This window comes from Mastigoproctus giganteus, chromosome 11 (assembly GCF_048544385.1).
Source record: "Mastigoproctus giganteus isolate SK-2022 chromosome 11, ASM4854438v1, whole genome shotgun sequence".
NCBI classification, from domain to species: Eukaryota; Metazoa; Arthropoda; class Arachnida; order Uropygi; family Thelyphonidae; genus Mastigoproctus; species Mastigoproctus giganteus.
In genome coordinates, this window is record NC_143585.1 from 62,362,051 (window position 1) to 62,378,427 (window position 16,377).

The window sequence follows — 16,377 nt, forward strand, 5'->3', positions numbered from 1 at the left end:
TTAGGTTTAGGCTATTTGTCATCTGGACCCTTTTATTTATGGTCTTTTCTTTTTTTGTCATATTTGGGCTAAAAATTTTTTGAATATAATGTTAAAATTGGATTACATATTAATCACCACCCTCCCCACACCTGGTGAAAACGGCCTCAGTTCTCATCCTGTCAGTGACCCAATGTAGTTATATGATGCATCTCCTGTGCCAAAACCGATTTTTCCCCCCTTACCCTTCAAAGAAAATAGAGTTGTTTTTTTTCCAGAAATACAATTATAACATTTTCAGACAAAACTGAAGATGGAGAAAACTTTCCTACTGAGAAAAAAGCAGTTGAACAGGCAAAATTTAAATTTAGAAATCATAAAATCTAAGAGCAATACTAATTCAATTTTAATATCAAATTCAAAACTTCCACCCAAAATATGACAAAAAATGTCAGACAAGTAGCCTAAAATTATTAAAAATAAGCAAGATATACCCAGTGCCTTTTAAATGAAACACCCTGTATAAGGCAGCAGGAGTCTGAAGGTTGTGTAAATTTTTTGGCAAGTTTTGCCTATTTCGTGAGATAAAAGAAAACAGTTTTCAAGAAAAAAAAAAATTTCCTTCCTTGCCAAAGATTAACTCAGCCATAGTGTGAAAGACCATAAAACATCTGCCTGTTATAACTAGAACTCAGTTCCTTATACAGTTGTTGTTGGTTTAGGAATTTATTAGGTGCATCGGCAACTATGGCCATAGTGTGCCATTCTTACACAGGGAAGAAAATACTGATCATATCACAATTTCAGCTGTGAAGGTAGTAGCTAGCTAGAAAACATGCAGCACTAAACCTCCATAGCTACATTCAGTGGCATTGCTATAATTTTTGGGCCTAAAGTTCACTAAATGGTCTATCTGTTTTTATTCAATATAAAATGCCAGTGCAATGCATTATATAAAAATATTATTTATAATGTACATTTTAAGTAATATTCAACTAATCTAAACTATAAAAAGCTGTTGAAAATTAGAAAAAAAAATTAAAAATTAATAAATAAGGACTTATTTATTAAAAATTCATCTTTGCCTTTATGTTTGTAAAATCACTAATTAGTTTTTAAGGTCCATTTTGGTAGCTATTTTGTGTTCAATAGCTAGTACAGCAAAATCATTTAATCTTGTTGGCACTATAGAACTTCTTTTGTAGCCTTCTATTTTTAATTTTAATATTAAATGATCTTTCAGCATTAGCCACCATTACCAGAAATGTAAGAAATAACATATGGCAGCTCTCTACTATATTATATAACAATATTATTTGATATAGCTTTTCTTTTATAATATTTGTAAAAAATGTTCTATTGCAACAGACCCGAGAGTCCCTCAATCTTCATGTGCACTTACACTTTGCTAATTCTTGCACCATGATAGCTAAACTTCTGGCTAAATTGCCTGGCCACTTTATTAGCCCTATGAGCTGAGCATGGTGGACCAAATTATTTCCATTCCATCATGTAGCACAGAGTAAACTAAGTGTTGTAAAGTGACAAAAATAATAGTGAACCATTCATGTAACAACCAATCATAATTCATGTTCTCAATTTCTGGAGTAATGTGGGTAGAGGACTGTATTGATGAACCACGCCATTCCATTTCATCCAACAGATGTTCAATGGGATTGGGCTTGCCAAGACAGATGCTTGAGTTTTTTGTGTTTCTCAAACCAATCTTTCACACATCACAGTGGATGGCTGCATTGTCATCCTGAAAGCACCCCTGTCAATAGGGATAAATATCCAACATTGCCAAATGTGCTTGATCTGCAATTGGCATTCATGGTGATCTCCTGTGAGATTACTGGATCAAGTGTATGCAGTGAAAACATTCCCAACACCATTACACCTCCAGCAACCTGTATGTTGGTCCACAATAGGCTGATTCCAGTGTTTTGTGTGATTTCTTCCATATGTCCACACTTCCATCAGTGTGGGAAAGCATAAATCACCTGATTTGCCTTTAAGTTCAATCCTTGGTATTCCTGGAACCAACACAGCCATATTTTCTAATTTGGTATCTAAGATCAGTGACTTTGGAGAAGGTTCCTACTCCATTAGTGCATTCTTTGTAGGGGTTTTCATATGGTACAAGTAATGTTGCCTTGTGATGTTCCCAAACTTAATGCACAGTTAACTATTCCATTGTTTGGCAACAATTACACTTTTTAATCCACTCCAATGTCAAGAACATCAGTTTTCACCCTTACACTTTCAGCTGCATCTGTTCGTGGATGTTTCCTGAATGTTTTTCCATCCAGTAAATTATACAGTTTTTGAACACTTAAGAAGTGAATCTGTCCTCTCTGCAGCACCTGCTAAATATGCACCAACAATCATACCTCTCTGGAAGTCTGGGATTCTATTCTTCATTGCCAATGACCTGATTTGGACAATAATCAGATCTCACAGCTTTACAGTGCTTTCCTGTGCACATCACACACACACACACACACACACACACACACACACACACACACACACACACACACACACACACACACACACACACACACACACACACACACCATGTGACTCCTTTGATTTATCATACTTTTACAGATTGTTGCATATAACCCAAACTTCTATAGTCCTGATAAAGTAGCCAGGCAATGTACCACAACTAAGATTGTGCTGCTCTGCACTGCCTGGCCAGATGTTAGAGGACTAAGTCTGGCTGCATATTGCATTAAAACCATAGGGTAAAGATCCTCATTATTACCCCAATAATTAGGCAGCTTAAGAATAATCTTGCATCATTTTCAGATGTAATATTTCTTCATACAACTTGCACCAGACAGAGTATTATCACTCAGTTTGTTAAATACATTTGTTTTCTCAACCAATTCAGTCTATCATCATACAGACTATCTGCACCTATGCAAATGTAGCTTGTTATTACTAGCTGCCTGAAAAGCATATTGGAGCTCCATTTACAAATAAAATCCTTCATTCCAAGGTTGATTCCTCCTATTTGCTCTCTTAGTTTATAGATACTTCTGGCATTGCAGTCTTTCTCCAACCTCTTGCTACAGAGTTATCATCTGCAAGTCATGATCATGATATTGACATATTTATGTTACTTCATCTTCTTAAAAATATATGCAACTACTATTAAATGTCTGATCTCAAATACCCTATAAAAATCTGTGCTGTCCTTTATCTCTCACTTGTATTTGTTAAAAATGTAACTTTCCCCATACTGATTTATTTAATATTTCATCATACAATTTTGTTATCTCCTTCCTTACTTAGCTAATAATGTGATTATCTTGCTACCTTGAAGTTTGTGAAAAAATCAAACTTTTTTACTTTGCATTTGTTAACTCGTACATTTATCACACAATTGGTCTAGTTGTCTTTGTTATAACACATTTTGTTGAGACAACCTGTAACATATTATGTAATTAAAAAAACCCAGCCTGTCACACAAGAAATTTGCTCATACATAACCTAATTGTTCTCTGACCGTTTTTTCTGATGGTGGTTCACTGGCCACTCTGACATGATTTATAAGTCAATTAATCACTTTGATGACAGATTTTATTCATATTAGTTACTCCCAAGACTGCTTGGGAATATCTTAACCTAACCTGATGTCATACATAAAAAACAAAAAGTGGGCTAACACAACTTAAAACTATAAATGAATCTGGCAAATTTCCTTACCCACCTGTATTATCACATGGGTAAGGAAATTAAAACTGAAAAAACAGATAACTGGATGGATTTGGAAGATAACAGAAAAAAATAAAAACTAACTGCTTCACCAACAAATAAAATATATTGAAACAATTGTGGCTTTCTGTCTTGCATTCGTAATCTAAATATGTCCACACTCACATCCAGTTACTTAATTGCTAACAATGGTATCAGATAGATTTTATGTATATATATTGAGAGAGATAGAGAGAGGGATTGAATATTGAAGATACAAATCATTAAAGCTGATAATGGTCCATCACTTCTCAAAAAAAAATGTTAATTTGTAATTAAACTTAATGTTTTCTATATACAGTACTTACGATATTTACCAGAACTTTTATTATGTTATTATGTAATTTTAGCATGTTTCCAAAGGTTAAAGAGCTACCACAGGATTTACTATCTGTGATAGTCAATGCTGCTATGAAGATTACTTTTTGACAAGACATACATAATGATCCAAAAGTGCTTGTGTTGAAAGTTTTGCTACACAAAGTGAATCTATATCTGAACTGTTGCAGCCAACAGAGTAAATCTATTGATCCTATTGCATATCTCTTGATAGATTACATTCTGTAGATATGTATATTTCATCCAGCAATCATATGTATTATAAATTCTTAATATTTTCCAGAACAGTGCATACACCACTTGTATTATTATTTTACTTTTACAATGTGATTACTATATAATTAAAGTAAATTTTTACCATTAATCTGGGCTATAGATATTTTGTAATAAACAATAAGAGTATCATTTCAATGAATATTGTTTTGTTATAATATTTATACACTGTTGACATATGAATTACAACTATCCTCCTTGATATTCTTTTTTATTATTTTATTTTTAGTTTCTGGTACTGACATGTCTTCTGGCTATCAAGGTGGAGTGTTCATCAAATAACATGGAAAATCAACCAAAAAGCATAGAAAAGGGTGACCTTGAAGCAAAAGCATCAGATGACCTGCTTTTCATTGATATGCCTACTCAATTTCCACCAGAAATGAATTATCCTACAGAACGACAAATTCCACCCAGGCAATTTGGTGCTGGTACTAGAAATTATTTTTCAGTTGGCAGACGCCCTTCAAATAAAAATAGAAGGAAGCTTTTCAACCAACGTCCCACCTTTGATACTTATGATTTTGAGGACAGCCATTATGAAAAAGCTCAATCTTCCCAATTTCCATCTCCAATTGCATTAAAGGTCATGGCACATCTTCCAGAAAATATGACTTCAGGAAAAGGTGGAATTCCTTTCACTGTGTTTCGTCTGCCTTTACCATTTCGCATTGTTGCTATCAGCTCCAATAACTTGCTTAATCGACTGAAGAAGGCAAAATTTGAAGAAATTCCAGTTTCTCTACAGCAGCTACGTCATGTACCAATGATGATTGTCAGTGTTAGTCCTCAAGAAGATACCAGTTCATTATACAATTCAAATTCTTTCAGACCATCTGTCATATATGATGACTGATGGAAACAAGATCATGTGGGCATTTAAGAAAGTAACTGTCATGTTCCAAGGATTATGATACATACTTTGAACAGCACTTTTACATGCCATTTGACAATGTAATATAGAACTTAATCAGATCCATGTTTGACGTTAGCTGAAATCGCCACATCTCATTCACATTTATCCTACCACAGGAGTTGTGCTTCTGATCAACTGTGCTGATATGTGGCGAAAAAATCTTCATTAACACACAATACTGTTTTGAACTGCTCCTAAGGAATAATACCACTCTAGTGATGATGTATGACCATTTAGTATGCAAACTCAAAACTCATTCAAAATGTAGAAGGCTGGGAACCAGCCCTCAGCTGAATTTTGTAGTTGACAACAAGGTGAATTTCCAGGAATTTTAAAACAGGAGATATGTGTACCAATTTAAATTTACATATAACATGAAATTATTATTAACAGAAATGTGAATTATAAGATGAGATTATTTATAACTTAATATTTGATCACATTTTTGTTCATGGGTTAATGTCTAAAATTTTAAGCAAAGGTTGAAACATTAGTAAATGCTTGGGCTATCAATTATATATTATTAATGTTCAATGATTGGTGGCTTTTGATGGCACACACACACACACAGTTCAGTCTGTCATCAGCTTACTTTTCCTTCCAAATTCAGTGTTTCTTGGTATTCATTAATTTATCACTTTACATGTCAATCAAACTGAGAGATGTAATATGATTAGCATACCACATCTGCCAATCAATAAGTGAAAAATAGACTGCACAGAGTTAAAGTGAAAAAAAAAAAAAAAAATCGCAATGAAATAATACTTTCATTACAAAACATTTTTTAATATATATTTTGTAATCATATTGGCCCAATTTTTTTAAAACTTGATTTTTATCTGGCTTATTTTTTTTAAAACAATATTTTTGTTGTGTAAGCAAAACCAAATTAAACTTAATATTATCAATAAACAGCATTAAGTAATTAACTTAACCAAACCTCATGATTATATAGTATTAACTAATGGGTGAATCATTTGAACTCCAAATCAATAAATATTAACAGCATAATTGATACTGTGAATAGATATGAAGCAGATACTTCTGATGCTGAGTTTGAGTTTGCCAAAATGCCTAAATTTTTACCAAAATTTATCTAAACAACAAATGTTCTGATTCCTTAAACCTTTATCTTAAGTCTAATTTTATTAAACCTTAGCAGTAAATTTCAGGTTATTAAAATGCTAATTTATAGCCAAAATGAGTGTTTACTACATGACAATAAATTAGTTTTTTCAACAATCTATATAATGTGTTTAATTCATTTCAAAATTATATTATACTATTATTGTTAAAAAAAAAGTTCTACTCAGATACTCTGTATAATATAATAATTTATAAAGTATAACTACAGTGGAAACCAAATTAATCATCATAATGGTTGAGAAGGCTCTAATGTTGAAAAATTTAATGCTGTGTGCCATCTTAAAAATCTCGTCCAGTAACAGTTACACTAAAAACTTTTATAAAGGTTCTGGAAACTGAAATATCACACTTGAAGTGTTTTCACGATTTGTCAACTCACAAATTTAACCATCTTTTTTGATTCCTGGATAGTTAGGGTATTAACTAGTGAGGTGGAAATTGGAAATCCAAATACCATTCTAGCATGTATGAATATGTACAATTTTTTTTTTTTACTTTTTTTTTAATTATTGGAAAAAACTGCAGATAAATGTACTTTTAATTTGACAAGTCTTCAATACCCATTTTGTGTTTTGCTATACACCAATACTTTGTCAAGATATGAAGCAGATACTCCCAATGCAAACTGCCAGTGGATGGAAATATATTTGCCTACATAAAATCAAAATAAAAAAAATAATAATAAATAAATTGCTTTAAAATTTAACAATTTTTTTAGGAAAAGATGACATTTGCATCAGGATTCCATGATAAAAATAATACTCTTTCTATGGTGGTAATACTTTTGCAGATAATGTGAAAAAGACCTGGGGTTAATAAAAGGCTGCCAGGACAGCTCGTGAGGTTTTGTCAATGATATACAGGAATTTTGTTAGCAAGTGATTATCCCTTTTTATAAGGCAATGGTCAAGCTATAGTGTGGCCTGACAAGATTGGTGAGGAGAACAAAGGAGCACTCTTACCAAGAAAGGCTTCAGTTCTACAAATTGCAGTGTCCAGAGACTAGGCACCTGTGAAGTGGAGTGTTCTGACTGAGGTGTTTAAGGCTTTGAATGGTTTGAGCAAGGTAAATGCTGATGGAATTCTTCCTCTTGCTCAGATTATGTACTTGAAGGGCATAAATTCAAATTGAGGAAAGGTGGTTGTAGAATAGATGTGCGGAAAAAGATGCATAGAAATCGGCTCACTAGTGGATTTACTGAGTTAATATGTCAAATATAGGTGAAATGCACAACTGGTATTGCAGATTATTATAACATGATTTCTCCAAAATGTTATACAGTCGGTCCTCGTATAACACGTGTTTACATTACACGAATTCGATCATACACGATTTATAAATAGGGGAACGATAACTTATATAACACGAACCGAATTCGCTTATGCACGATTCGCCTTTGTGTTTACAAGAAATGGCAGTCGAACGCAGAATCACCCCAACCGAACGCAACACGATAGGAATGAAGAGAAGATTCTGAAAATGTATTTATGTTTTTTATATCAGTGAAGGGGAAACATATTTCACCATAATAACGTAAAAACCAACACAATTCCAGCTATCGATATAACCGCAAATACAATTAGATCGAGTTTACTAACAGTTTATAACAGATTCCACTAGCAGAAACGCAACTGGAAATTGTTTTTATTTTTTTATGGTAGTAATCCCCAGAAATGTGCTTTAGTATAATGTGAGGTGTTAATAGTGTATCTCGGCCTTTACGGTGTTGTTTATTCAGTTGCTACACGGACACAGCTTTGTTTATGTGTATCAAGCGTGCCTCCTCGTTTTGTAATTATTCCCAAAAAATTAGTAAAATACTTAAAAGGTGTGAAAAGGAAGCGTCCTGGCGAAGACACTGCAGATTCAGAGAGAAAAAAAGAAGCAATATCGATAAACAGAGGCAGACTGGGTCAAAAATTCTTACCTGGGAAAATTTATAGTGGCCTCATACTACGGTTTATGGCCAAAATCACACCGGCCTCCGGCCCACCGGGATTTCCCGAGTAAGGCTTATGGCCAGTCCGCCTCTGTCGATAGAGAAAAAATATGAAATTGTGAAACGCTTTGACCAAAATGAAAGACCATGCGATATTGCACGTGCTACAGGCCGAAATGACGCAACGCCGAGAATTAGAAAGAATGCAGAGAAAATAAAAACAACTTTCATAGTGGGAACAACTCAAAGTGTAATTAAAATCCATTAGATTAAGACACAAAGAATTGGAAGAGATGGAACGGCTGTCATCTGTTTGGATAGAAAATCAAACAAAAAACAAGTTTGCTTACGATAGAAGCAAAATCATTAGCAATATTTTATTACGTAATAGTCGTAATAAAATACGTAAGCATTTTATTACGACTTACGTATTATAATTTATACTTACGTATTATAAAATACGTAAGTATTTTATTACGACTATTTTATTTAATATAATAATTTTTTTACTATTTTATTAATAAATTTTTATTATTTAAATAAAAAATAAATATTTTTTATTATTTATTATATTGTAATAAAAAAATATAATATTATTTTTTATTACGTATTTTAATCGTTATAAAATACTTACGTATTTTATAACGATTAAAATTACCCGATTATTTATTGTGTTTGGTAATGTTTTGATTCCAAATGTGTTCAATCTTGGGTGATCGGCACCTAACCCCACTTTTCCCATAGGGCCTGTTGTTTATATTGCACGATTTTGCATTGCACGAGGGTTTCTAGGAACACAACTATCGTGCTATACGAGGACAGACTGTACTTGATTACATTACAAGATGGTAAGGCAACATTAAATTAAAAACATCATTAAGAAATGAACAGTATGTTAGGATGGTACTTTTTGTTTGTTTTTTTGACATCAAAATATTTATCCTATTAGCTTCTTGGGGGAAGGGTGATTACATATACACAGCAATTTGAAGTATAAAAATTCTCAAAAAAGCTAAAAGGAATGATGAACAACCTTATCAGTTGGTAAGTCCTCTTGGTATCCTTGTTCTTTTGAAATATCAGTAATACAATTTATTACAATTGCAGTCAAATTAGAAATGATTGATAGATTTGCACCTGTAGTCAGAATAAAATTATTCTGACTACAGGTGCAAATCTATCAATCATTTCTAATTCTTCCACAATGGAAACATACAAACAGAGATTGCAAAGGTGTGATTTACAGAGCTTGGAAACAAGGAATCCTAGAGAGGATCTGATTGTGGCATAAGGCAGGAATTGAAAGGGGACTGAATGACGGTGGAATTTTTACATTGAAATGGGATAGAAAAACTAGGGTGGCATAAATATAAGCTGCTGAGGGAAAACTAAGACTGGATTTCAGGAAGTTCACATTTGGCCTACGTGTTTTTGACCAACGGAATAAACTGTCCTCAGAGCGGTTGAATTTGACAGTCTGATAAACTTTAAATGGATAAGTAATTTCTGGTGGCGGGAAGAGTATGATAAAAGGTATATGGGTTATATAGATCATTTTTATTTTTATTTTGCTGATGCATCAAAAGTCTAGTTACCTTGCATTTTATGGCCTTTAATAAATGGCTCAAAAAATAAATTACCAATTGTGAATGTGCTATAATATAATTATATATATGATTCAACAGGCAGTGTTATTATTTTTGAAAGTGCATTATAGCAGATTCTTCACTATATAAAAAAAAGTGGAAATTGTGACCTGTGTGCTACTGATATTTCAAATCTAATGTCTAAGTTTGCTGAAGTAAATCCAAATTAACAACAATAATAGTCTGGGTATACTACTTCAGTGGTTCAGTTTTGAACCACTGAAGTAGTACTGGTTAGTGGTTCCCTACCTTTTGTCACTCAAGTCACACCTGAAGTCAAAAGATGCATATTTACGGCACATCTAAATAGTAATTGCCACTGAACTTGATAGTGTTTTTCCTAATCTCGCGGCACATCAATGTGCCAGGCCCCACAGTTTGGGAACCACTGCACTACTTCAATAAGTTCTAGATATATTGTTCCCATGGTATGAAAAATGGCAGTTGAATATCATTATCATCCAAAACTGTCATTTATTCCACGAGTGTACACATCACAATGGTAATACAAATTATTGGTAAATGAAGGTTAATGTCTTACTTAGGTAGCAAACAAACTCAAGGTAACTGATAATAAAAAAAACTTGAACTAGGCCACATTCTGAACAGGAGAGGGTACAGAGAAGAACAAGATTAGTTGTGGGCAAAAAAAGAGAAATGAGTTTTGAAAATTATGTTTGTAAATCAGGCATCTGTGTGGTGACTATATTTAAAACTATTTAAATATAGTCACCACAATATTTAAAGCTTTAAAAGAGTTGAGAAACTAAACATTGAGGGATATATTTACTCTTTCTCAGATTACATCCACAAAAGGTCACCAATGATAATATAATGTTTCACCAATGTCTCCAATTTCACCTCTCCAAGTGTCTCTCACTTGGGCTGAAGCTGGACAATCTTGGGAGTAGGGGAATAACTTCCTAAAGTTATTCCAGGTTTTTCAGCCCACATAACATGCAAATCAGCCAGTAAACATACAGTCACTCCTCGTATAACATGATAGTTGTGTTCCTAGAAACCCTTGTGCAATGCAAAATTGTGCAATATAAACAACAGGCCCTATGGGAAAAATAGGGTTAGGTGCCGACCACCCAAGATTGAACACACATTTGTAACCAAAACATTACCAAACACAATAAATAATCGTAATAAAATACATAAGTATTTTATTACGACTATTACGTAATAAAATATTGCTAATGCTTTTGCTTCTATCGTAAGCAAACTTGTTTTTTGTTTGATTTTCTATCCAAACAGATGACAGCCGTTCCATCTCCTCCAATTCTTTGTGTCTTAATCTAATGGATTTTAATTACACTTTGAGTTGTTCCTGCTATGAAAGTTGTTTTTATTTTCTCTGCATTCTTCGTAATTCTCGGCGTTGCCTCATTTAGGTCTGTAACACGTGCAATATCACATGGTCTTTCATTTCGCTCAAAGCATTTCACAATTTCATATTTTTTTCTCTATCGACAGAGGCAGACTAGCCATAAGCCTTACCGGGAAACCCCGGTGGGTTGGAGGCCAGTGTGATTTTGACCATAAACCATAGTATGAGGTCACTATAAATTTTCCCGGGTAAGAATTTTTGACCCAGTCGATATTACTGTTTATCGATATTACTTTTCTTTTTCTCTCTGAATCTGCAGTGTCTTCACCAGGACGCTTCCTTTTCACACCTTTTAATTTTACTCATTTTTAGGGAATAAAGCACAATTACAAAACGAGGAGGCATGCTTGATACACATAAACAAAGCTGCGCGTGTGTAGCAACTGAATAAGCAACAACACCGTAAAGGCAGAGAGAGATACACTATCAACACCTCACATTTTACTAAAGCACATTTCTAGGGGTTACTACCATAAAACAATAAAAACAATTTCCAGTTGCATTTCTGCTAGTGGAATCTGTTATAAACTGGTAGTAAACTCGATCTAATTGCATTTGCGATTATACCGATTGCTGGAATTGTGTTGGTTTTACGTTATTATGGTGAAATGTGTTTCCCCTTCACCGATATAAAAAACATATATACATTTTCAGAATCTTCTCTTCATTCCTATCGTGTTGCATTTGGTTGGAGTGATTCTCGTTCGACTGCCATTTCTTGTAAACACAAAGTCAAATCGTGCATAAGTGAATTCGGTTCGTGTTATATAAGATATCGTTCCCCTATTTATAAATCGTGTATGATCGAATTCGTGTTGTGCAAACACGTGTTATATGAGGACTGACTGTACTTCTATAGACATAAAAGACTGGAGCAATATGGACTAAGATGCCAAGTCGCCATAAAAAATCAATGGCCGATGAATTTAAACTGGAAGAAGATAATTTCATTAAATAATAGATGTGGAAAAATTCTCCTTTAGCCAAAGATGAAATTTCATGTACCTCAATATGACTCCCATCTAATCTTGTTATGGATGTGGAAATTTATCTAAATTTAAAAAATAACTTAGACAAGGTTTTTTTTTTGTTTGTTTGTTCTGTTTTGTTTTGCTGATCATACATAAGCTTGTATCACTTTGCCAATTCCAATACTTTTGATTCAGGGTCTTTTGCCTCAACTTTATCTTCTTCATGACAATGAATTTTCAGAATATAAAACACAAAAGTATTAAAGGGATATATATTAACCCATTCAGGAGTAATACATATTTATGTTTTTCATGTGTGGGCTTAAAGAATCACATTTACACTTTTCAAAGTTCTTTAAAACTAAAAAACCATCTCTTATCTGTGTTTCCAAGTAATAGTATGTGCAGTTTATAATAGATGGTAGCACAAAAATAGTTCTGAAAATAGAGGAAATTGCACCTGTTAGTCTCAGTTTTCTGATTTGGGCTTAAAGCAGAAAGCTTCTCTGGAATTTAGAACCAAAAGCTGATGAAACTGAATATATAAAGATGTGTATATTCAGTATATACATCTTTATCAATATATATATTTATATGTGACATATAAAGATGTAGAGGAAATTACTGCTATAAAAATAACAATAATTATTATTATTTTAAAAATAATACTAATAATAATAATAATAACGGTAATGAGTTTTTTGTGTGTATATTTTTGCAATTTATTTTTTAAATGTGATTTGGATTTTGTAAATAATTTTACTCTAATGTCCAGTAATAAAGACAAAATAAGAGCAAACTGATATTTAAAATTGCTCAAAATTCCATGAAGAAATTCATTCCAAAGAACCAGACCATAGCAGAAAACTCACTACCAAAAATTTTCTGGGCAGGGCAGAAAGTAAGATATAATTACAGCTCGTGAGGTTATATCAATGATATAAAGGAACTCTGCTAGTAGAGATAAAAAGTTTTCCGAATGTGTATGGATTCACGATAGTGAGTCCATGCACCTTTTGGAAAACTTGTTTGTGAAAGGGCTAATAAATGAAACTGAGGTCAAAAAACATTTTGCTATGACAATAACTGAAATAAAAAAGTAAATTCAATGAAATGTTTATATGATTTGAAAAATGAAACTTTTCTGTGAAACAGAACCATTTTCAAGGTCCAGACTACCTTCCCTCACCCCCACGGTAGCTACTGAGAAAAACAGTGTGGAATAATAATCCTGATATCCAGTAAATAAATTAAAATTATTCTCAATACTTAATATAAAATTATTTATTTACAGTTATTTACAATATCAGATCTATATACAATAGCTGCTGCTTTTTTTCAGTAGTAAAAATTAAATCTTAACAATATTTGTTTTGTTATCCTGAATTATGAGAGAGAGAAAATTAATTCTTCTTTCACCTGCTTTGAACTTGAATATAGGCAGCAATTTGGGACATAAGTGGTTCATTATGGCAAAATAAATATCCCTGCAAAAATGAGGTGTTCATCTAAGGAATAAAAAATATATTAACTTAGCAAACATTTTTATATAAATATATAAATTATATAAATTGAATAAACATTAATTAATCATTGCCATTAATATCTGCACTTGTTGTTCTTATTTTCTTGAACACTGCCACTAGTATGTTATCATACCATTTACTGAATATTTCAATTTTATTAATCATGATGAGTTAATACTTGTTGGTACTGCATATTAAAAAAAAATGGAAATGAAGGTTCAGAACATTGCAGACTATGCTTGTTATCTGACTGCAATTATACAGGGTGATTGCAGCTTAAAAAATATACTGTTTAGCTGTAATTAAAATGCAAATGTAAAATACATGCTATATGTGCAATATAAATCCTCTCTGCATTTATTTTTAGTTACCACTTTAAGGACAAGGTGGGATTATTAGCCCACCTTGTCCTAATCCCACCTTGTTTATACTCCGGCACAATCTTGTGCCAGAGTATAAAAAAGGTTGATTTATTGTAAACTCCACCAGGTCAGTGGAGTTTACAATAAATCAATCAATATAAATGTTAATCGTATTTAGCAGTCATGGGCTTGAACCCCACTCCAATCAAAACAGTGTGTGCTACTGCACTCCCACTCCTGACTACTTGGCTACATTGTCCTAATTCCATACAAAATACTACACATAACCACCCTCGAGGAACATTGTATGAACGGCATACCTCTTTTGTCGAGAACAGCTCTTTGTGCAGTTAACAAGGAAATGGTGCTAGATAAGCAAATGTGGCTGACATGATTGATGAACAGGAGTTTGTGAATCTTTCACTCACAGTCCAAGAAAGTTGCCATCACAAACAATTTGAAATATTCTACAGAAGAGACTTTATTTTAAGCCATGCAAGTTGACACTTGTGCAAAAATTAACAATAATAAACAAGGTCAATTAATAATCTAAATCGTGATAATACCATGCATCGACAGATCCACAACAAATAATCCAGTGGCAAATTGCCTCAATGAAGACGTTACTGAGTGGCCGTATCAAGAAGCTAATACTTCATATACCAGTCTGCCGGATTCCCCGCCAATCCAGAATGCTATACACTGTCTCAGTAGCCTTATGCCGAATAGACTGAATAACAAATCATATGGGAACAGAAATGAAATTTTCTTCAAAAGAAAAGTTGTTCAAAGACCTCCCGTCCCTTCCTACACATCTAGTCGTAGCGGGTACAGCCGAAACAACTCCATCTTGGCAGCTGGTACACAATACCCTACCAATAACAATTATGGTAGATTGTCAGGTGCATCATTCTCCTCTCGAATAAAACCCATGATCACAAGACCCATCCAACAATCTAAAGCAATCTTTGTTTCCCGAGTCGACCCTCAGACTACTCCAGACCAAATTGTGTCTGAATGCCTACGACTCATGAATATAACTGTAAGAGTCACCCTACTGAAGAGGGCAGCCACATATGCGTCCTTCAAAATTGAGTGTGACGAAAAAGATATTAATAATGTTGCCGCCACTTCCTTCTGGCCAGCGGGAGCTCTCATCAGACCTTTTTATCACAACGGCCAGCCGAGATTAAATCTACCTCGCTATGTATATCCCAGTAAGCCAACCACAAACTCACAAGTATGACGCCAAAGGAAGGAAACCAGACCATCGCAGAATATATGTACCCCGTCAGTTACACAGGATACTGAACCGCTACCGGATCGCCATTCAGATGTCAATCGAATTTCTACAATAGTCACTACCCGACACATGACACAAAGTAAGACTATACCCCGTAGAAGACCTACTAGAACACAGATAAAACCATTATCCATGGGGAAGATTTTTTATCAGAATGTTAGGAGCATACGAAACAAGTTGGACACATTGGAACAAATGCTCTTGTCACGGTCTGCTGATGTTATCTGTCTTACAGAGACCTGGCTCCAGCCACATCAAGAGTCTCTGGTCGCTGCTGACGCTGCTGGATACAATGCCTACCTCAAATCCAGATCTGTAGCGAGGGGTGGAGGAGTAGCCCTGTTTGTACGTGACATAGCACTTCAAATAATCTCGGTCGCCTACTCAGATTCAGAGTTTTATGAGGCATTACTCGTCACTCTAAAAGTCCACTCAGCACTCTTGGATATAGCAGTCGTTTACATTCCACCTGTTCCTAGTCTAGAAATGATAAATAATGTAGTAGACTGGCTTCTCAACAAATTACATGTGTCAGCCACCCATATAGTATGTGGAGATTTCAACCTTACACCACAGTTCAATAACCTACTGGACACCATGTTAAATAAACTACAGCCATGTTCCATCTCTCTTATCAATGACCAACCTACAAGAGGTGAAAATAGACTTGACCTAATTCTGTCTTCTGGTAATTGATGTACCCCCCGAAATGTTCTTTCCATCCGATCATAGCCCAATTGCAATGCTCATAATGCTACCGTATGTGGACTTCAATGTCAAAGAAAAAATGAAGAGCCAGCTTGTCACTTCGCCAG

The 16,377-nt window shown here is 33.9% G+C and overlaps 1 protein-coding gene across 1 annotated transcript in view; it reads right to left on the reverse strand.

Annotated features, from left to right (window-relative positions):
• Nucleotides 1–13,767: 13,767 nt before the first annotated feature.
• Nucleotides 13,768–16,377, reverse strand: part of LOC150078055 (amidophosphoribosyltransferase-like) — a 55,350-nt gene continuing 52,740 nt past the window's right edge. The window contains exon 8 of the mRNA XM_090384446.1: nt 13,768–13,879. The gene's annotated coding sequence lies outside the window, so the exon portion shown is untranslated. The remainder of the gene's footprint in view (nt 13,880–16,377) is intronic.